The sequence below is a fragment of the Melitaea cinxia genome, chromosome 29 (assembly GCF_905220565.1).
Source record: "Melitaea cinxia chromosome 29, ilMelCinx1.1, whole genome shotgun sequence".
Lineage (NCBI taxonomy): Eukaryota > Metazoa > Arthropoda > Insecta > Lepidoptera > Nymphalidae > Melitaea > Melitaea cinxia.
The window spans coordinates 2,026,218-2,048,853 of record NC_059422.1 but is presented as its reverse complement, the minus strand read 5'-3'; positions in this window follow the sequence as shown (position 1 = coordinate 2,048,853).

The window sequence follows — 22,636 nt, the reverse complement described above, 5'->3', positions numbered from 1 at the left end:
TACCATAGGTACAAACGACCGTGTATATATGTTATAGATATTTATTTATATTATATAAAACGGCGCATGTACCATATACGACATACGACAGATTGACAATTTAGCGAAGCAATATTATCGAAATAGTCTGCCATTTTGACTGAAGCATTTTGAACAAGTGGCGCCATTGTTGACAGATAGTCACGCTTTGACGAATCGTTTATTAATTTACTTATTCAATTGAAAATAATCAACTGTTACAGATACTTGCTCTCATATGTATATGTAATAATTGTACTTTGGTTCACAGTTATGTTAATCGTATCTCATAATGAACTCTTGCTTGTGTGATCGCTCTCCTACAAGTAAACAGTGCTACAGAACACAAACGAACGCTATTAATAAGATATATGTATAATAATAGAAAAAAATAATAATAATAATACTTTCGAACGCTTTATTAAAATTTAATTAATAATAACTGTTGTTATTTGTACGTTTATGTTTATTTTTTATTTCGATTTTTTTATTAGATCGTAAAATTCTATCCGTTTTTCGCAAATAGATGTTTTAGATTAGCGTGTTTTAAGGAATTAGATTTTTTTTTTTCGTTCGGTAAAATGTCCAATAATTGATAATTTTATTAATAATTTATCGGTGTTTAATAAAATAGATTCATTCAAATTAATATTTGTAATACAGTATGTAGGTACAAGTCACTGAAATTATTTATCAAATAATAGTTGTTGTATGAAATGAATAAATAATAATAATAATAATAATAAAATATTTTCCTAAGTGTAATTTTGCTTGTTATAATTTAAAAAGCACACATTAATACCTCAATATATCCGTGTAACTGTGTCTGTACATAGTTTTTTGTTATTTTACAATAAAGAACTTATATATATGAATAACTAGAGTTATTGTAAAGGTTTAGGTTTATATTTGTCAAACGGAAATAGCCTTTAATGCAACGTGTTTAAGGCTATTTTTGTTATTTTTTTATATAAATGGTTGTTAGAAGTTCGCGCTTGACGTCTCGGTGTTAGATTTATTATCTGTTTAGAGTTTCGTTTGTTTAATCTGTGCACACTGGCTACTTCTTGGAACTGTCAATGTGGCAGTGACAGCTGTCAGATTAAGGCAAGTCCCGTAGAGTATTTATATTGAGATTTATTGTAACATGTAGAGTATATTATTGTTAATATTAAAAATTTTAGCGTATACATTGTTTGTTTTATTTATTAAACGTACGAAAATATGATAAAATGGAAGAAAATATAATTTTAAATGACAATATTTAAACGTTTTACGAGCTCAAATTGCTAAAGCGCGACGCCGCCATTTTGAACAACCATATACTGAGGGTGTTTCAATTTTGACAATATACGTTACTGAGAGAAGTCTCCTGTGCAGACCAATTTTCAAAGTTGTGTTTATTATAATAAAACAACTTTTTAGGATTTCAATGCGGGGTACCCGAAAGACTTTTTGAAAAATAGGTATTTGATTAAAATGTTCCTGTCTCGCTGTATAGTGTATGCCGCCGCCGCGCTCCGAGCCAAGAAAGGGACAACTGCAGCTCGGACCGTTGGTAGATAATTATTGACCAAAACAGCATTTCATAGTCGACTATTTCATACCCAAAACATGCCAATTTGTTTTTAATGTTCTCGGATTTTTGTAAATATGCGTAATTTTTCTTTAATGAGTGTCTGAAAATGTATAAAAAATTAGGCAATATTTCTAATTTTTGAAGACTCCTAATCCCTATGATAATAAGAATATGAAAAAAACCAAGACACAGCGGCTTAGTCATGGCAGTTTTATGTTAAGGTTTTTTATAAAAAAAATATTTGATCTAGTGTCATTATCCAAGGAGAAAACAGTCGACTACGTTTGTATGGAGAAAGAGCCGGTACCCTTAAGTTTTTTAAATGCTCGACGTTTCGGATACTTTACTTCAGCCATGTGTGGATTTTTGTTTATTTATGTAAGATTTCAAGCCAAAAAATTGTGTATGTATAATTGTCACATTTGTAATATTAGGTGTAGAACTTTTTAATAAATTAAAATTATTTTTATAACGATAAACTCACGAAATCTGATTTTTCTATGTAATGTTCCCGAGGAGGAGGACGCCACGTTGGCGCAACGGTTACAGCCATGGATTGTAACTGTTGCGCTGGCGGTTGCGGGTTCGATCCCCGCATATGACAAACATTTGTATTGGCCATACATGTGTTTGCCATGGTCTGGGTGTTGCAGTCTTTGTTGGTCTCCCCACCGTGCCTCGGAGAGCACGTTAAGCCGTCGGTCCCGGTTGGATAGCGATCGTTACTCATAGTAGGGAATATATCCGCCAACTCGCATTGGAGCAGCGTGGCGGATTAAGCTCTGATCCTTCTCCTACATGGGGAAAGAGGCCTATGCCCATATTACAGGCTGAAGCGTTCACGAGGTCTCGTGATTGTAGTTAATTAATTTACAACTAATTTTCAACGAAAAACAAATATATATATAAAACACAGCACGGCGCCGTGGCTTTTTGCGGTGACGGCGTCGTGCCGTAACTTTTCACGGCATCGTGCCGTCTCACGGCACCGTGGACGGTGCATCTCGCGCAACTTGACAGTTGATATTTCGCAGTCTGTGTACAAAACAAAATAACAAGAACCGTGTGCTGTGGATATTTAACAAAATAATTTTCAGCCCTTTGCATACTTAAATTCAAATTCCATCAAGCCGATATCACAGAATTTAAACAATATTCAAAAATGCTCTACTAATCTATACAAATTTAAAAAATTAAAGTCTTCTTCTTCTTCTTCTTCTTTGGCTTTAGCACCCTTGCGGAATTGCCAGTATCAGAGAAAATTAAAGTTTGTTTGTAATATTAAAATTAACTGTCATTCACTGAAATAATGTGTATGTCACTCACTGAAATAATGTGTATGTCACTCACTGAAATAATGTGTATGTCACTCACTGAAATAATGTGTATGTCACTCACTGAAATAATGTGTATGTCACTCACTGAAATAATGTGTATGTCACTCACTGAAATGATGTATATAAAAAAAAAAAATAAGGCAACGTGTTACTGCGACGGCGACACGGCGTCGTGCCGTGTGTGCCGGTGCCGGCGCCGTACCGTTTTACGGCGACGTCGCCGTGCCGTGGACATGGGGCCGGGCCCGAAATGCCTACTGCAATTCTCAATTTTTCCCCTTTGAGCGCCATCTATCGAAGAAGTACTGTACTTAGAATGACATGTGTGCTTACCATTTTAAAATAGGTACTTAATTGATACGTTTGCAGTGTTACGGATAAACTTAGTGATAGGATAGATGGCGTTTGAGTACTATTTTGTAAAAAAAATACTTTTTCCCTTTTTATATAAAAAAGACTTTAATTTTATTAATAGGTTCATCATAATATAACCGAGGTGAATTGTTATGTCAAAACAAAAAAAAAATACCTTTCAATAAATTATAATTACCTAAGTTTATGTTAAAAATTAATGTTTGACTATGACGTCAATTTGACTTAAAAGTAATACATTCCGATTAAAAGAAAATACATAGATATGTAGGTATATAATTTTGCACTTAAATAATAATTTACGATTCAAAACTAAAAAACTAACTACATGTAAATATTATTTACAAATAGATGGAAATAGAGGATCACAGCTAAATAATACTTCGCAGTAGATAGTATTTATCTAAGCGATACTACTGAGAAAAAAGAAGCAAAGAAGGAAAGATCTTTTTCAAAATTTAGAACCGCCCAAGTGGAAGTAGACCTTACAGAAAATTATAGCTAAACAGTACTGCTCTTAAACAGTGTTGTTTTCCTGTGATGAGTTAGAATTAGTTCAGCCGGCCTAGCATGCATACAACGAGATATCTCTTGACGAGAGAGAGAGATAATGTCTACATCGAGTATTTTCTCGATTACCCTAACATGCGCACTACGAGAGACAAAATTCTCTTCCGAAGACTTCGCCTTGTCGAGTAGAGAAACATTATCAACCATAATCACAACTGAATATCATTCTTATTTCTTATGTCGTAAAGTTGAATTTACAAGGTTATTGACCAATTTCAAACGAGTGACACATGTTATATTTAACAATGTTCTCGGCCTTTTGGCTAAGATAAAAAGTGTATATCTAATTTAAAAAATCTAATATGGAAAATAAAACGGCGTAAGTAAATGAATTTAATTATATATGTAAAACAATATGCTCGTGTTGTGCTTTATATCTTGTCGCACATTAGATAATTGTAATTCTATCACGCATTGTTTTTTTTTTTTTAATTTTTAAAATTTTTTGAAGTTTTGAATTTTTTTTTTGATTGATTTTACTTTTATTCTATTTAATTTTATTTTTAGTTATTGATTTTTTTAATATAATTTTGTTTTGTTTTTTATTCTGAATGTTGTCTTGTCTTGTTGTACTAACCCAATATGGACTTATACTTTGGTCTGAAATAAAGTATTATTATTATTATTATTTAGAATAAGAAGCAACAGGGCGCAAATACGTTTTTTGTGTCATTATATGGCACACTTCACTCGACTTTTCGCATTTCCCGCTCTTCGTATACCGAAATTATATAATTATAATAGGGAAACGCCATGGTATACAAAAAATAGGCACCCGGTTTTATTTATTTTTTATTTATCGTCTTTCTCGTCGATAATATTGAAGACGAGAAGTTTCTCTTCCTAAAACGACAAAATTCGACAAAATTACGATGTCATGTTAGCTTCCGTAGAGATAAATATCACAGATCACTAAAATTCAATGATTATCTCTTCTTGACGTAACGAGAAGAGTATCGCGTGCACGCATGTTAGCTACTGTAGACATAAAGAGATAATACGAGAAAAGGGGTAGACAAAATTTTGTCGTGGCGCGCATGCTAGGCCTGCAGGTCTGGTTCAGACAAGGATAAGCCTGATGTAAAATATAATCAAGTATGGTAAGGCATACTGGATCAGGACCCGGTCCGGTCCAGATCAGGATAGCCTGATGTAAAATATAATCAAGTATGGTAAGACATACTGGATCAGGACCCTATCGGTTAAAATATTTCAACTTTAGAAGCTTTTTTACCGAATAAAGAGACCTATCTTAAGGTTAAGACGGATAATATTGTCACGGAGCCCCTTAGGAATCTAAAATATACGTAGGTGTACTTCTTCTCTTCTTTATACAGAAGCTTACCCCTGATGGCATGCAGTTACCGTGGTCTCTGTAAACCTACAACACCAGCAGGCCTAGCATGCGCGCCACGACAAAATTTTGTCTACCCCTTTTCTCGTATTATCTCTTTATGTCTACAGTAGCTAACATGCGTGCACGCGATACTCTTCTCGTTACGTCAAGAAGAGATAATCATTGAATTTTAGTGATCTGTGATATTTATCTCTACGGAAGCTAACATGACATCGTAATTTTGTCGAATTTTGTCGTTTTAGGAAGAGAAACTTCTCGTCTTCAATATTATCGACGAGAAAGACGATAAATAAAAAATAAATAAAACCGGGTGCCTATTTTTTGTATACCATGGCGTTTCCCTATTATAATTATATAATTTCGGTATACGAAGAGCGGGAAATGCGAAAAGTCGAGTGAAGTGTGCCATATAATGACACAAAAAACGTATTTGCGCCCTGTTGCTTCTTATTCTAAATAATAATAATAATAATACTTTATTTCAGACCAAAGTATAAGTCCATATTGGGTTAGTACAACAAGACAAGACAACATTCAGAATAAAAAACAAAACAAAATTATATTAAAAAAATCAATAACTAAAAATAAAATTAAATAGAATAAAAGTAAAATCAATCAAAAAAAAAATTCAAAACTTCAAAAATTTTTAAAAATTAAAAAAAAAAAAACAATGCGTGATAGAATTACAATTATCTAATGTGCGACAAGATATAAAGCACAACACGAGCATATTGTTTTACATATATAATTAAATTCATTTACTTACGCCGTTTTATTTTCCATATTAGATTTTTTAAATTAGATATACACTTTTTATCTTAGCCAAAAGGCCGAGAACATTGTTAAATAAAACATGTGTCACTCGTTTGAAATTGGTCAATAACCTTGTAAATTCAACTTTACGACATAAGAAATAAGAATGATATTCAGTTGTGATTATGGTTGATAATGTTTCTCTACTCGACAAGGCGAAGTCTTCGGAAGAGAATTTTGTCTCTCGTAGTGCGCATGTTAGGGTAATCGAGAAAATACTCGATGTAGACATTATCTCTCTCTCTCGTCAAGAGATATCTCGTTGTATGCATGCTAGGCCGGCTGATCCTGATAGAGCTTGCTGTATCTGGCATGCCTCATTCTATCCTGATCCGGTCCAGATATATGATCTGGTTGAGCCTGACCTTTTTTCTAGTCAGGTTCTTGTGATGAGTAGGGTCACTAGAGCTCCTGGAGGAAAGGAAATGGGGGGGAGGTTCGGTAACGCGCTTGTGATGATTTTGGTGTTGCAGGTGTCTGTAAACTATGGTAATCGCTTCCCATTAGGTGAGCCGTACGCTTGTTTGCCGACCTTGTTTTATACTCTACCTTATAATTATATTATTTTGTAAAATGTTTACTAATTGTGTACTCATATTTACTTATGAGTATAATAAAAATGAATAATTTCGTCCAAAATCCCTCCCTGAAGTTCCAGTGGTAACAACAGCACTTGATTAACGATATTGCTATCTCTTTCGCACCTACTACAACATCTCCCATCTCGTTCGTGCACCGCAAGCAATATGGAATCTTAAATTATTTCCGTAAAAATTTTATTATTCTTAGAGAAACGTTTAATCTATAATTATCAGGATAATTATACTGTTTAAATTTTGATTTCATTACAAATTACCGAAAAACATTAAAACTTATGTGTTAATGCAATCAATTTTTTGTTTTCTTTTAAAGACGCTCTTAGGACGCCATTTTGTTGTGTATATTGTTATTTGTTTTTCATTTGTCAAATTGTATTTCAATTAAACTTTACAATTTTTGTTGTATTTTAATACTGTAATATGTTAGTAAAACAATAAAAAAGATATTTTTAGATAGTTTTTGATATAAGAGAACCATCATATTATGTGGTATAATGTTTTATAAGCGATAAAGCTCCCGTGAACAGAGCAAAGCAATGAGCGAGGCAATCAGAATGAATGCTGAGCACGTTATATCTTTAATTTTCTCCATTCCACCCTCTGACGACTTTCCATAGACGGAGAGAGCGCTACCCTGAAACGACATACATAATAATAATATGATAGAAGTAAAATTGTTAAATAGAATAAATCAATAATTAGATTTAAATAATGAGCCTCAAAAGCACGGAATTTCTAAAATTCATAAGCATTTCATTATTTTATTGGAAACATAAATAACAAAATTGCATACAAACAAGCTATAGGTAGAGTACCTATCCTGAACCATAAACTATCTTGTCCTAACTGTTCTATTTGGGTAATATTTTGTCCCTACTTATATAAGTAGCTTAAAAACAGTATGTAGTAAATGTGGTTTAGGATAAAGTAGTTATAAATGCCCTAATTTTTTACTATCTGAAATTGAACTGAGTGGGCACGGCAAAAAATATCCTGCTCAAAATATGGAGCAGCCCGACTGGGGTAGTACCTCGACCTTACAGAAGATCACAGCTAAATAATATTGCTTTCAAGCAGTGTTGTGTTAATGTGGTGAGTAATGTGACCAGAGTTGGAGGGATTGGGAGTAGGGTCGGCAACGCGCTTTCGATGTTTCTGGTGTTGTAGGCGTTTATAAGCTACGGTTATCGCTTACCATCAGGTGAGTCGTACGCTTGTTTGCCGACCTAGTGACATAAAAACAAAATAAACACATTTAAAATAAAATCATATTTATTTATTCGGAACCATATGTTAGTTGTTACAGAAACTAATCAGCTCTTTATTATTTAGTCATTTAGCTAGGTCTTACGTAATTGCAATTCTTTTTTTGTCTTTATATTTTTTTCAAGTATTGAAAAGGAAGTTATTGCTAAGGAATCTGTAAAAAATGCCCCATATTAAAAACATCAAAAAATAATAATAATAATTAAAAATACATAATCTTTGCAAATAGACACCTTTTATAAAATATATGTCCGTAGTGGAGTCACAATTGCAACTATTTTAACGTCAGCTCCCTCTACCGGGTAAACAGAGTCTACCGACAGAGCTCAGATGTGCTTGATCGGTCGGACACACAGAGTACATTGTCGGACAGTTCACTACTAAAAACTGTCACTCGTTCCTGGACTGTTCATGGTAATAGTCAATTGTTATATCAGTGTTAAAACGATTATAATGTTATTTGTAAAGAAATAAAACAATAATAAGCATTATAATCTTTGACTGCAAGTTTGCTTTGTTATTTGAACCAACAGTTCCCGTTACGCCCACAGTATATCACGAGAATAAAATTGAACAGACCATAGAAAATAGAGAAGATCTGATATATATTTTATATTATTTGAAATGTTTGTCGCCTGTTTCGTCCGCGATATCCTACACTACTCGTCCCCCGCTACTAATTGCCACGATTACAGTATACGACGCTCGGGCCGCGCTAATTACTCGCAGAAACGTAAAATGGTCTCAAGTTACGTGACAAATACACGCAAATACTAAACAATACTAAGTTTTGATGTATGGAACTATATATATAATCTATACATCTATATCTATACAAATAAATAAAATTGGAGTGTCTGTTTGTTATATTAAAATAACCGCTTTTTAATACATCCATATGGATGAATACATAAACCAAAATAACATTTTTTTTATAGATTTTGTCTGTCTGTCTGCTTGTTCCGGCTAATCTCCGAAACGGCTGTATCGATTTTGACGGGACTTTCACTGGCACATAGCTGATATAAGAAGGAGTAACTTAGGCTACTTTTATTTTAGAAATTTATTTATATCATAACTGCGAACTCAACAATAACTTTTTTGTTAAATTTCACTCGGACGAAGTCGCGCACAGCTAGTATATATATAAAGTTTAGAAACGGGTCTGTTTGTACGATTTAATATCAGAGTTAAAAAGCTTAAAATGTAAGTGACTATTGTTGGAATGTTTTTTTTTTACAAAAAGTTATTGTCCAATTTCGAAAATAATCTAAAGACCTATCAGCTTTACAAAATTACTACAAATGTATAAGACGTATATACGTAGTATACGTGTTTATGTACTTACTATACTTGTATATACTAGATGAAACCGCAAACGTTGTTTTGCCATATATGTTATTGACCCCCTTAATCCCCCCCCCCCTCCATTGTAACTTAGGGGTATGAAAAATAGATGTTGGCCGATTGTCAAACCTACCCGATATGCACACAAAATTTCATAAAAATCGGTCCAACCGTTTCGGAGGAGTATTGTAACTAACATTGTGACACGAGAATTTTATACATAAGATTTTCCACTGATTTTTTTTTTCAATAACAATAAAATATAGCCTAAGTCACTCCTGAATAGTGTAGGTTTCTGTTAGTGAAAGAATTTTCGTGATCGGATCAGTATTTGCGAAGATTACCCCCTACATACAAACAAAGTTAGAAACTTTACCTCTTTATAATATTAGTATAGATTACTATGTAGGTATATGTTTTATCCGCATTCTATCTTCTTTTATCCCTGCAAGAGGTACTTAGTCTCGCGTTGACATCATCTCTCACTACCGCGCGTTGACCGCTAGAGATAGATTTTAGAGAGATATTCATCCTTGCAAACTTCCCGTGTAATGACAATTCGTAATATTATTTAGTGTATTAAAGAAGTGGTCACCCGGTGGTCAAAATTGGACCATTGGAACGGTATTAAGGTTCTGTTGTCACTATACTTCTATAATAATAAACAAAAGAGTATATATGCGTGTGTGTGTTAAATACATGGTAGTGTGTGTAATGTTTTGTTTATTGATTTAATGTACTTTAATGCATAATTAAAAACAAAATTAATGATTATAATAAATTTTTTAAGTATGCGTGTTTTTATCAAATACATGGTAGTGTGTGTAATGTTTTTTTTTATTGATTTAATATATTGTTTATGGATAATTTTAAAAAATATTAGCATTCTGCACTCCATCTCTATATCAGCTATAAATAATGTGCGGTATTTCATACTCAACCGTCCGCGCAATTTACGTCAAAAGGAGTAAAAAGTTTTTGCTTCACGTATGAATAATAATAATAATAATATATGGAATAATTATATTATTAATTTGCTAACACGTTAATAATGCTTTTTGTTTTCGTACTCGCTGAAATAACATGTCATCCGATACGAATTGTAAAACCGGTAAAGATGAAATGGTCGTGACGTTAACTAATTTTTTTTTTAATTTTTCTTTTCGTAAGAACCTACAGAGTATCAGGAAATATTAAAGAAAAAACTATTTAATCGTTCCACTAGTTAGTACTCTCGTTCTTCTAGTCAGTGGGTAGTCTAATTCGCTAAGCAACGATTTTAATACTTTATTTTATTTTGATATGTATAGATTAATTCAAAAACATAATAAAAAATATGTAGGTAGGTATCTGTTATAAAACTGATAAGTTTTTTTGTTTAAGCTCGCTAATCTCAGAAAGTACTTGTTCCAGTTGAAAAAAAAATTGTGTGCGTACAAAGTCCACATGTCAGAAGTGAAACTTCTCTGGCAAACTAATTTTTAAGTTTCGTTTATATTTATACAAATCTAAATCGTTAGATTTCCGTTCCAGCGCCATCGACAAAAACGTTGCCGTTTCATCCGTAAAAAAATTTACCCTCATGCACCTAAAGAAATTTCACCTCAAAAATTCTTTTTGTATTGGATAGTTCATTTAGAGCGTTCTTCTTCGAGTTCTTTCAATTAACGTGGGTAAATTTGCCAGCACAGCTAGCGTCTGATAAAAATACTAGTCATAAGCTGGGATTGTGCCTGAGACCGTGGCCAAATACTGTGGCTAATATAACAAACAGTCAAGTTTTATTAGTCTGTTTGTTTGAACGCGATGTGTGAAATCACAAGAGACACTAAAAATAAATCTCAGAACTTAGTGAATCCATTTTATTTTTACTAATTTTTATTAAAGGATGAGAAATAGATCCTAGTGACGCGTTTTATTTCCTGCTGATAGCGTATTACTTATGCTTCAGCCTGTAATATCCCACTACTGGGCATAGGCCTCTTTCCCAATGTAGGAGAGGGAGCAGAGCTTAATCCAATACGCTGCTCCAATGCGGGTTAGCTACATGATCGGTGCGTAGGAAGATCGGTTAGGTACATGATAACAACCGGGACCGGCGGCTTAACGTGTTCTCCGAGGGTCGGTTACTTATATGTGACATATATTTTATCTATCTATCTGGTGAAATACGTCTTAAAATTTATTTTGTAGTACGATCTAAATAATTTTTATATTGAATACTTAGCTTGTTACCTTCCTCAATATTCACAGCTACGGTTTTTCTGACGACCACAGTGTAATGTATTACAGCCTTCATTTGCTAGAACTATAACTTCGACCTTACAGAAGATCACAGCTAAATAGTAATACTTTCAAGTTGTTTCAAGTAGTGTTGTGCTACTCGGTCATTCTCCAATTCGGCGTTCTTTGCCTAATTACAGTGACGTTTTTTATTTTTCACTGATTTGACTTAAACACATTAAAATATGAAACAAATCAAAAATACGAATTCAATAATTAATTTGGCATGTAACAGTTAATTGTGGTTTTCTAGATAATGAGACTTAAAAAAATTATGAGTACGGTAATTAGAAAATTTTTATATTTAATGTAACGGTAATTAGAAAATATGCTGTGTGGTTACGGCAGTAAGAATATAGCCACTCCCTCTCTTCCCGTGAGTGTCGTAAGAGGCGACTAAGGGATTACACAGTTCCACTACCACCCTGGAACTTGAAAGTGCCGACCGATGGTGGGATAATCATCCAACTACTGGTTTTGAAATACACAGGCCGAAGACGGGCAGCAGCGTCTTAGGTGCAACAAAGCCAGCCCTGCGGTCTCCAACCCGCATGCCCAGCGTGGTGACTATGGGCAAGACAAGACAAGACACATGAGTTCACGCCACGTTTTTCTTGAAATATATTCTCTCTTGCCAGGACAAATGCGACTGATCTCATCTTGCTCTACAAAAATTTGGACGTCTTGTTTGGTTTTCTCTACAGTAATCCCTATATTATTATTATGTAAATACTTTGGTTCTATTTCTTTATCATGACTTTGTTTTGGTTTTGGATGTAGCGTGTTTTATATTTCAGTCTTAATGCTTGCTTCCTGTACTTTTCTTTTGCTCTTCTTAGCTCTATTGTTTTGTCTCCAATATGACATTTCTTTATTTGTTTTCTATACATGCCTTCTAAATAACAATAAGAGTGAGATTTTTTTACGTATCGGTTTCTCGACAGTTATCTTTGAAGATGGTGAAGTTGGTGTTGAACACAAGGAAGACGCTCGTTCCGTAATATTCACACTTGTATCTTTATTTTCGGTCAAATGCTCATTATTGATTAATAATAAAATAACATACTTTCAGTAGAAGATGATGACAGAGCACTAGATGGACGCGGCGTTGATGTGGTTAAAGAAGGTTTAAAATTTGGTGTCTTTTTCAAGGGAACTAATTCTTTTTCAAAAGAAGTCGACTGCAGAAAAATTTCGTCTTGCTGATTATCTTATTTTTTTGATTTGGGATTTTCGGGACAATTTTGTACTCTTTTAGTGTACTTTTTAGCGCAGCGAATATGATAAATCATTGAGATGTGGTGTGACAGAGTTTCAAGAGGATCTGTTATATTGTTATCAAGCACCTCTATATCTAAGGTCCCTTCTTCCTCGATTGTTTTCAATTTTCCCTTTTCCTTTTGTCTTTTATAGTAAGTTCTGAAATTTTCTCTACTTCTTTTTTGAGTTTTCTTCCGGCTTTTAGTGACATTTCGCAGATAGGCAGTATTTTTTTTATTTTTTTTTATTGTACCCTTCTTTCTCCTTTTTTTTTGATTGCTAATACAAAAAGGGGCATTTTTAATTCGTTCTCAGCGTTGTCGCGCGGCAAGCCTTCTATTTTCTTTAACTTCCTCTTTGGTCTTTTTGGGTTTTCCTATCCTATAAACTAAATAATTTGATGAATGGTCAGCATATAATATAGACATATTTACGGACAATGATAATAATAATCTACGAAAACCGCGGTAAACAAGTATTACTTTTTCATACAACGGTAATTATAAACATATGGTAATTGGTATACGGTAATTAGAAAACGATACATTTTCACAAAAATGTTTAAAACCGACGCAGTATACAAATTCTAGCTTATTACAACGTACGGAGGCCAAAGTACTGTCTCCATTTACATGATCAACTTGGGTCTATCTTAAAAATCTAATATTAAAATAAGAACAACGGTAATTAGAAAAGTTTTTAACCAAGGCTACGGTAATCATATTCGCGGGTAGTCGTGAAGCGTGCAACATAAATATTTTGCTCTGTTATAAATATTGTTTATAAATAGAAAATCTGATTATTAACATTAAATTAATGTACCTATAACTTTGATTTGCCTGCCAGCATCTGAATTTTATATAGAACCAAGTGTCGTGATCCAATAATGGAATCTATTAAGCGCACCATTGACGAGCTTGCGCAGACATTCAATGCGAGGATGAACGATTTCCAAAAGGAGTTAAAATGTAGTACTCTCGCCACATCAAGCCCATCATCCTCCAGTATCAGCGGTCAATTCGATTCCTTCCGTACTTTCGTCCTTGTTGCATTAGAAAATCTCCAGCAACAAGTCGAATATCTATCAAAACAGTACGAAGATTTGGAGATACGGTCTCGGAGGAAAATTCTTCTGCTGCATGGAGTTCCGGAGGCCGATGAAGAAGACACAACAGCATGTGCGACGAAACTACTTAGTGAACATCTTAAGCTCCAACAAGTCACTACTAGCACCCTCAGTATCTGCCACAGATTGGGTCGTCCTACACAAGGCAAACCTCGGCCGATTTTGATTAAATTTAAAGACATTTCTTTGAGATCCCAGGCTTGGTCGTCAAAGACGAGGCTAAAAGGGACTGGATACACTGTATCTGAGTTCCTAACTAAACAGCGACACAAGGTCTTTTTGGCTGCTAGGCAGCACTTTGGCGTTGCAAAGTGTTGGACCAGAGATAGTATTATTGTCGTACTGGATGATAATGGACACAGACACCGTGTGACAACGATGACAGAATTGGATGCAATCTCAAGTGATGTTTCGGCCGCTACCGGGGTCCCAAGTGTCGCTACACAGATAGAAACCAGGAAACAAACTAAAATAACTACAACGAGAGTGAAGAAACCTGTTAAAAAATAAGTGTTTCGAGTGTTGTTTTCATTCCATTGTTTGTTTGGTTTAAGTATGATCTTTTTGCTGTGGGTAATTGATTTAACTGTTGGTGAGGGTAATCTAATATATATATATTGTACTGAATATTATTGTGGGTAGTTATTTTATTACTGTTTTGTTAATATTTTTTATTTTTACCCACATAGAAATGTACCCTCTTTCTTGAAAATCTCAGCCATACTGACTATGACAATTACAGGTTACATTGACAAAGACATATGACTTTGATAGATGCCAGTGGTGACTAAGACAATGACAGATGACATTGACGAAAACAGATGACTTTGAATCTGATACTGGTATACAGGGACATCTGTCATTGTCAAGTGACAATGACACTGACAGAGACAATGACAACTGACAGAGACAATGACAACTGACAGAGACAATGACAACTGACAGAGACAATGACAACTGACAATGACAAATGACATGTGGTTGCGTTCAAATTAATACTAATTTCTGTTGTACGTAAAGTTAAATCCTACAGCAATTACTTTCAAGTTTTAATTATAATTTTTTTTTTTTACTGTTTTATTCATACTTTTTTACCTGAGATTTTTAAACTTTTATTTTTAGCTCTTATATATATCATTAATGTTAATAAACATTGTTGTTAAAATTTTTCATTGAGTTCTATACGAATTATGTGTTTTAAAATGTGTATTTTCGTTTAGTATAGCTGGCGGGTAATTTGATGATTTGAGATTCGGTTAGTTCATTATTTATACATATACTATATAGCATATATATCTGCTTTGTTATATATTTTATTTATTGTTTATTTAGTCTATTGTATTATTTGAAATGAGTACTCATAGTGATCAATATTTTTCCCTCTCCTTATCTGACGGATTGTCCAGTGATGATAGTTACCACAGTACATCTTCTCCCACTCTAAATGTCGCCCTCGATTCACATTTCTCAGACTGCCTGAAAAATTTCAATGTTATCCACATAAATGCTCAAAGTGTTCCGGCTCACTATCTCGATATGCTTGCATCTTTTGACTCGCGCAATATTCACGCCATCCTTGTTTCGGAATCATGGCTTAAGCCTTGTTTGCCTTCCACTTTATACTCAATACCGGGCTTTCAGCTGATTCGTAACGATCGTATCGGTAAGCGAGGTGGAGGGGTAGCGATCTTTTTACGTACCCATATTCCTTTTACCATCATAAGTTCGTCTACTCAACCTCCTCAACCCGATATGGCCGAACATTTACTTATTGAAGTAAATCTTTCCAACTCTAAAATGCTTCTGGGTGTGTTCTACAACCCTTCATCTCTTTTTAACTACTTCACAAATTTTGAAGATATCTTAGAAAACCTAGTTCATAGCTACAGCCACGTGGTTATAATGGGAGATTTTAACACCTGCTTACTGAAAGGCGACACAAACAGTAAAAAACTGTTAGAGATAACAGAATCATGTAATTTGCATATCCTACCTCTATCAGCTACACACCATTCTCCTGGCTGTACCCCCTCGCTTCTTGACCTTATTATGGTATCATCACTAGATTCAGTTTTCAAATATGGGCAACATTCCGCTGATATGTTTTCTTATCATGATTTGATCTTTCTCTCATACAAAATTCGTCCTCCCAAATCCAAATCAAAAACTCTTCTCCAACGTAATTTTGGCGGAATTGATAGAGACCATCTCTGTAACGATGCTCGTCGAATGGACTGGTCTGAGGTTTATGATGCTGACTCTATAGATGAAAAGGTGGAGCTGTTTAATATGCGAATAATCCAGCTATATGACATACACGCACCTATAAGGCCTGTGAGATTAAAGCACCATCCGGCTCCGTGGCTATCTGAGGACCTTAAAACTTTAATTGCCGATAAAAACAAAGCCAAGTATAAATATAAAATCAATAACACTGACCGTAACCGCGATAAATATAAAAAAATCCGTAATCGCTGCAATACATTATGTAGAGATGCTCAACGACGCCACATCCATAAATTTGTCGAAAACGGCGACATTGCTAAAACATGGAAATTTCTCGAAACCTTAGGAGTTGGTAAATCGTCTCGTAAAAACTCTTTAAATATTGACATTGAGCTTCTCAATAAGCATTTCACCTCTTCCACGATACTCAATGATGTTGATAAACAACAAACTTTAAATTATCTTTCATCACTATCAACTTCTAACATCTTACCGTTTACTTTCTCCTCTGTCACCGGGAGTGATGTTAGAAGAGTTGCGCTGTCTGTGGCTTCGAATGCCGTCGGAGCCGACTGCTTAAGCCGTAATATGATCATCCCTATCCTAGATATAATTATTCCTATTTTGTTACACATCCTTAATTACTCTCTCACGTGTAGTAAGTTTCCCAAAACCTGGAAAGATGCACATATTATCCCTATTCCTAAAAAAACTAGTGCTACCTGTATATCCGATTTCCGGCCGATTTCTATTCTTCCTTTCCTCTCAAAAATCCTAGAAAAGTTAGTTTTCCAACAATTAAATAGTTTCCTTTACAAACATTCCCTCTTAAATCCTCTTCAATCTGGATTTCGTTCTGGTCATAGTACGGCTTCAGCTCTGGTCAAGGTTACCGACGACATCCGACTGGCTATGGATAATAAACAACTCACTGTTTTAATACTTTTGGACTTTAGTAACGCGTTCAACTGTGTTGACCACGACATTCTATTGAGTGTGTTGCGCGCTTTTAGCATGTCTCACTCGGTGATAGACTGGTTTCTGAGCTACCTCAAAGGGCGACGACAGCGCATACGCTACGATGATGCCACATCTTCATGGTGTGATGTCCAAGCTGGCGTACCTCAAGGCGGCGTTCTATCTCCATTGCTCTTCTCAATCTTTATCAATTCGATTACTCAATCCATTTCTTCTCTCTACCATATGTATGCAGACGATGTCCAAATTTATCGTCACGCAACGCTTCAAGATCTCCATAGTACAATTGATTTAATCAACAGAGATTTAGCTAATATTTCTAAGTGGAGTAGACGCTACGGACTTAATGTTAACCCGAGCAAATCACAGGTTATAGTTATTGGTAGTCCAAGCTTGATCGCAGCGGTTGATAGCTCAACACTACCTACTATCTTTTATAATGGTATTAGTCTGCCTTACTGTGCCACCGTAAGGGACCTTGGTATACAACTCGATCGGACTTTGTCGTGGTCAGAACAATTAAAAGAAGTCAGAAGAAAAACTTTCGCTGCATTGAGCTCCCTACGGCGCCTCAAGTCTTTTTTACCAATTCCTACCAAAATTATGTTGGCGAATTCTCTCCTCCTATCGATTCTCAACTATGCAGATGTAAGCTATATTAATCTAACAGAGGACCAACTTAATAGGCTTGAGCGTCTTCAAAATTTTGCTATACGGTTTATATTCTGCCTTCGCAAATATGACCATGTTTCTGAATTTCGTTCCAAGCTCAAGTGGCTTCCAATACGTTCTCGCCGAAACCTGCATATTTTATCTCTTCTGTACTGTGCGTTGTTTAATCCTAAGGCTCCGTCTTATTTAAAAGATAAGTTTGAATTTATCGGGGACCCTTCTTCCCTAAGATCTTCGAGGAGACTAATGTTAAAAATGCCTGTTCATAAAACAAAATTTTTCAGTCAGTCTTTCACCATTCGGGCAATTAAACTATGGAATAATTTACCATTATATATCAAAGAAGCCAAATCACTCCCATCGTTCAAAAGATTAGTTAAAATACATTACCTTAATACTGACAGCGATTCCAATTAAATTTATTTGTTTATTAATTTTATTATTATTTTTTTTTTTTTAATTTATTTATGGCGAAATTGATTGTAACTGCTATGAGATACTGTTGTTATATTTATTAGTTTATTATATTATATTAATCAAATGTATATATATGTATTGCTTATAAGTATTAATGTGTAGATATTTGTATGTAAGTTTATTACAATATAACTGCACCACCTACCCGATCCTCAAATAAATAGTATTCAATCCTATTTCGGGTTGTCTGGAAGAAATGGCTAACTAGCCATAAGACCGCCTCTTGTACTACACATTCTTAAGTTGTCTGTATTATTATTATTTTGTATTTGCATATTGTGGTGTACAATAAAGAGTAAATAAATAAATAAATAAATAATTATATACTCACGTGCTTCATTGGTGGTACACTAACATAAGAGTCATACAACTGCTGATGGACCTCGGCACACACTGAGGAGACACGATGCGTACGGTAGTGATGTGCCAAATACTTTTATTTAGGGATATATACTCGAGAACAGCAGATGTTACGGTAATTAGAAGTTTCCATTGGACATACGATTACTTCATAATAATTATTTGTAGACTGGTTCTATTGAGTTGATATTTTGTTATGCGATACACGCTGCTTAATATCGTTTAAAACGTTGAATGGATCAAAGTAAATCTATACGCTATAAAAATTACAAGCAAGTTTTAAGATTAAGTTGGTGTGCGGACACGTCACGGTAATTAGAGAACAGAGGTTTTTTGAACATAAGTTAAATTAATTTAGTCTTAATTACTTAAAACAGAAGCCAATATTTTTTTTACAGCTAGGTATGGATGCTATCTAAAATATATAAAAAAGTGCATGATTGAATATGATGATATTACGGCTTAAACAAGCCCGGACACGAAAAATTTGCTAATCGGAGAATGGCCGTACTGTGGTGAGTAAGGTGACCAGAGCTTCCTGGGGATTGGGGGTCGGTAACCCGCTAGCGATGCTATGAAACCACTTACCATCAGATGAGCCGTACAATTGTTTGCCGACCTAGTCTATTATATATATAAAAAAATGAATGTTTGTCTGTATGTCCTTGCAGAATCCTAAGCTACATATATTTGATCATGTCATGATCTTCAGCAAATTGTTGTGCCACACAAAGGTTTCTGAGTTGGTATGACCAAAAAAAACGTGGCAACGCGCGCAGGGTACAGCTAGTTGTATATACCTACCTATAAAAAAATTCAAAGTAAAAAAACGAGTTAAACTGAGTGACAGGATAAGAAATAGTGAGATAAGGAAACGTTGTGGTCTGAAAGAAGATGTAGTGACAAAAATTGAGAAAGGTATGCTCAGATGGTTTGGTCATGTCGAGAGAATGAGTGAAGAACGATTGACGAAAAAAATGTATAAGGCGAGTGTGAATGGAAGGGTTGGAAGTGGTAGACCTGGGCGGACGTTCCGAGACCAAATAAAGGATGTCTTAAAAAAAGGCCAGGTCAAGAGTACCCTAAACCGAAGAGCATGTATAAGGGAATAATGAAAGTGGACGAAGCGAAAGAAGTATGTAAGGATCGTAGCAAGTGGAAAGAAGTGGTCTCTGCCTACCCTTACGGGAAAGAGACGTGATTATATGTATGTGTGTATGTATGTATGTAAAACGTGATATTATTATATGCTACCAATATTTAGGCACCATCCTTACGTTTACAGTAGGTACATATTCATTAAAAAATAAAAATGAATAAAATTAAAAGCAACAATGTCCGGAATCCGGCACTGTGGCCCATCCAATTAACGATCAGATTAAAGATCTGCCGGGGGAGCCATTACCGTGCGAATTACCGCTCTCAGTCCGACGCCACCCGCTCAAGTCATAGGCTGTAACGGTCTCATAAGACGACGCGATTTTATTCATATAATTTTATTTATGTTAATAATTTAGTACATTCATAGAAGATGGAAGATTAAATTGTATTTAAAATAAATAATTTATTAATATAATTTATTAATTTAAAATAATAATGTTTTTATTAAATGTGTACTAACATTCCAAAAGTAAAAGTGATGAGTTTTGAAAAAAAAAATTAAACCATTGATTGTTTGCTTGTATTTTAGTAAGTTTTTGTAGAGAAAGGATATTGATTAGACTATATAACTGCGCTACTTATGTATAGAGCTTTCAGACTCACGCACAATTTATCGAAATGCCAACAAGAACATGAGGTTTTCCCGCATTTCGAATGTATTTTTTTGACTCCTCTTACCCTAATCACATTCATTATTAACTTATTATGTATTTAATAAATTTATAATTATATTAATAGTAAAAATTATATTTAATTTTACAACAAATTCTAGTGACATATTAATTTTATTAACACATAGTTTATGAAATCGCTACCGCTCACAACTCAACCCCGCCCCCTCCATCTCGAGTTAATTGTTTTAATCGCGCCTACACAGTACGTATTGTGCTATGTACTGTCACTGTGTACTGTTCGCTGTGTATTCATTACTTTATGTGGACGAGACCGCAATTGGAGCTGCAAATCTTTTGAGTAGATTTTTATGTAATTCATTTAAGTATATAATACAATAAAACGTAGTTAATTTCATTAATTATAATATATAATTAATTTTTTGATGTTTTGAGTTTACATACTTACTATTTATTTAGTTGACGATTCATTGACATTTATAAATTACATAAGGAAGTAAAATAAGTAAAAAAGGGGGAAAGGCGGCCTTATCTTTATCAACCTCCAAAAATAGAGAAAATGTTGACAAAATAAACAATGAAGTATGAAAATTAATTATTTAAACTAAATATTATATACAGTACTCGTAAATAAATTAAATTAATATAACTCAACATACGTAAGTACATAAAGATACGCACATACACACATTTCATATAAAAATAAATAAACAATACTTTTCTGCTTGTTTTTTTTGGGTAAGTATTTGTAAATCAAATTGTCTAATATTATATAACATTACCTGTTTTTACTTATATGACATATGTAAGAATCTTTTGAGTTTGTAAAAAAATTAGACAAACCGCCTGATTTCAACCGCATTTATGAAATTATCATCGGGAGTTTTAGTTCCTGTTATTTTAATAGTAGGTATCTTGCAACGAATAACTTACTAAGACAAAGGACCTTTGCTTTTCATTCAGTTCTATAAATATAATTTTAATATGTAAAAATAGTTAATACGATTTGTTAGGACAGGTTTAAAAAAGGTATTCAATATTTTTTTTCAAACCGTTCCTATCGTAGAACATTTTATTTGAATTATCTGTACAAGAGAAGTTGACCGAAGCGTATTACACCACGCTGTATCGATTTGGATCAGTGAATTACAAAATCCATGTTTTGCTTGGTTATAGCAAGCTACATTTCTATCTCGGTTCAGCCTGTATTACCCACAGCTGGGCAAAAGCCTCTTTCTCCGTGTAGGAGAAGGATCGGAGGATCCACCACAGTATATATAAAATAGATATATAAAATGATAAAATGTATGAGTAGATGTACTATTTATTTCTATATAGGTATATATATATATATATAAAATTTAAAAAAATAATGGTGTACCAACAAATACACAAATCAACAGTTACCTACGCGCTGAATGTCTTTCGATTTTTTCTTTTGTCCATCACGCTGCTTTTTGCAGGTTGGCGGATATACTGTCTACAATGAGTAACGATCACATTTATGATGGCAAGCGGGACCGACAGCTTAACGTGCTCTACGAGGCATAGTGGGGAGACCCACAATAACAGACATTCAAACCAGGAACAAATATTTTTAGAAATCCATTCGTGAACCATCAGTGTCTAGGCGCCCACACGCACCACTACACCAGAGTAGTTATTAGAATAAAAATATATTATTTATTAGAAAAAAATTATATCACAAAAAAAAACTTTCATAACAATATTTCACCGCTACAACGTGTAGCTTGCACCACTCACTCCGACCAACCCCAGTTAATTGTTTTAATCGCGCCTACTGTCTGTGGCGTTCGTTTGTTATATACACATTTATATATGTATCTACTTGGTCTTGTATTTACGTACATTAGATAATTAATTAGCGTTATTAATTAATTAAGATGTCTTAATTGTGTTATGAAAGAAAATTACTATTACTTAACTTATATTATAATAAATATAATAAAAATATATTAAGTTATAATACATATTCTAATGATATTTTTAAATATCACTAAGGTGCCAAAAAGGGTACGGCTCGCCTGATGGTAAGCGATTACTGTATTACTACTACGCACTTACTAGCTGACCCGAGCCCACATCGTTGGGAGTTAATTATTATTTTTGTGATTGAAATATATAGTAAAATATTCATCTCGCTAGTATTCTCTGACTTGATGTACATATACTATTATTTTTC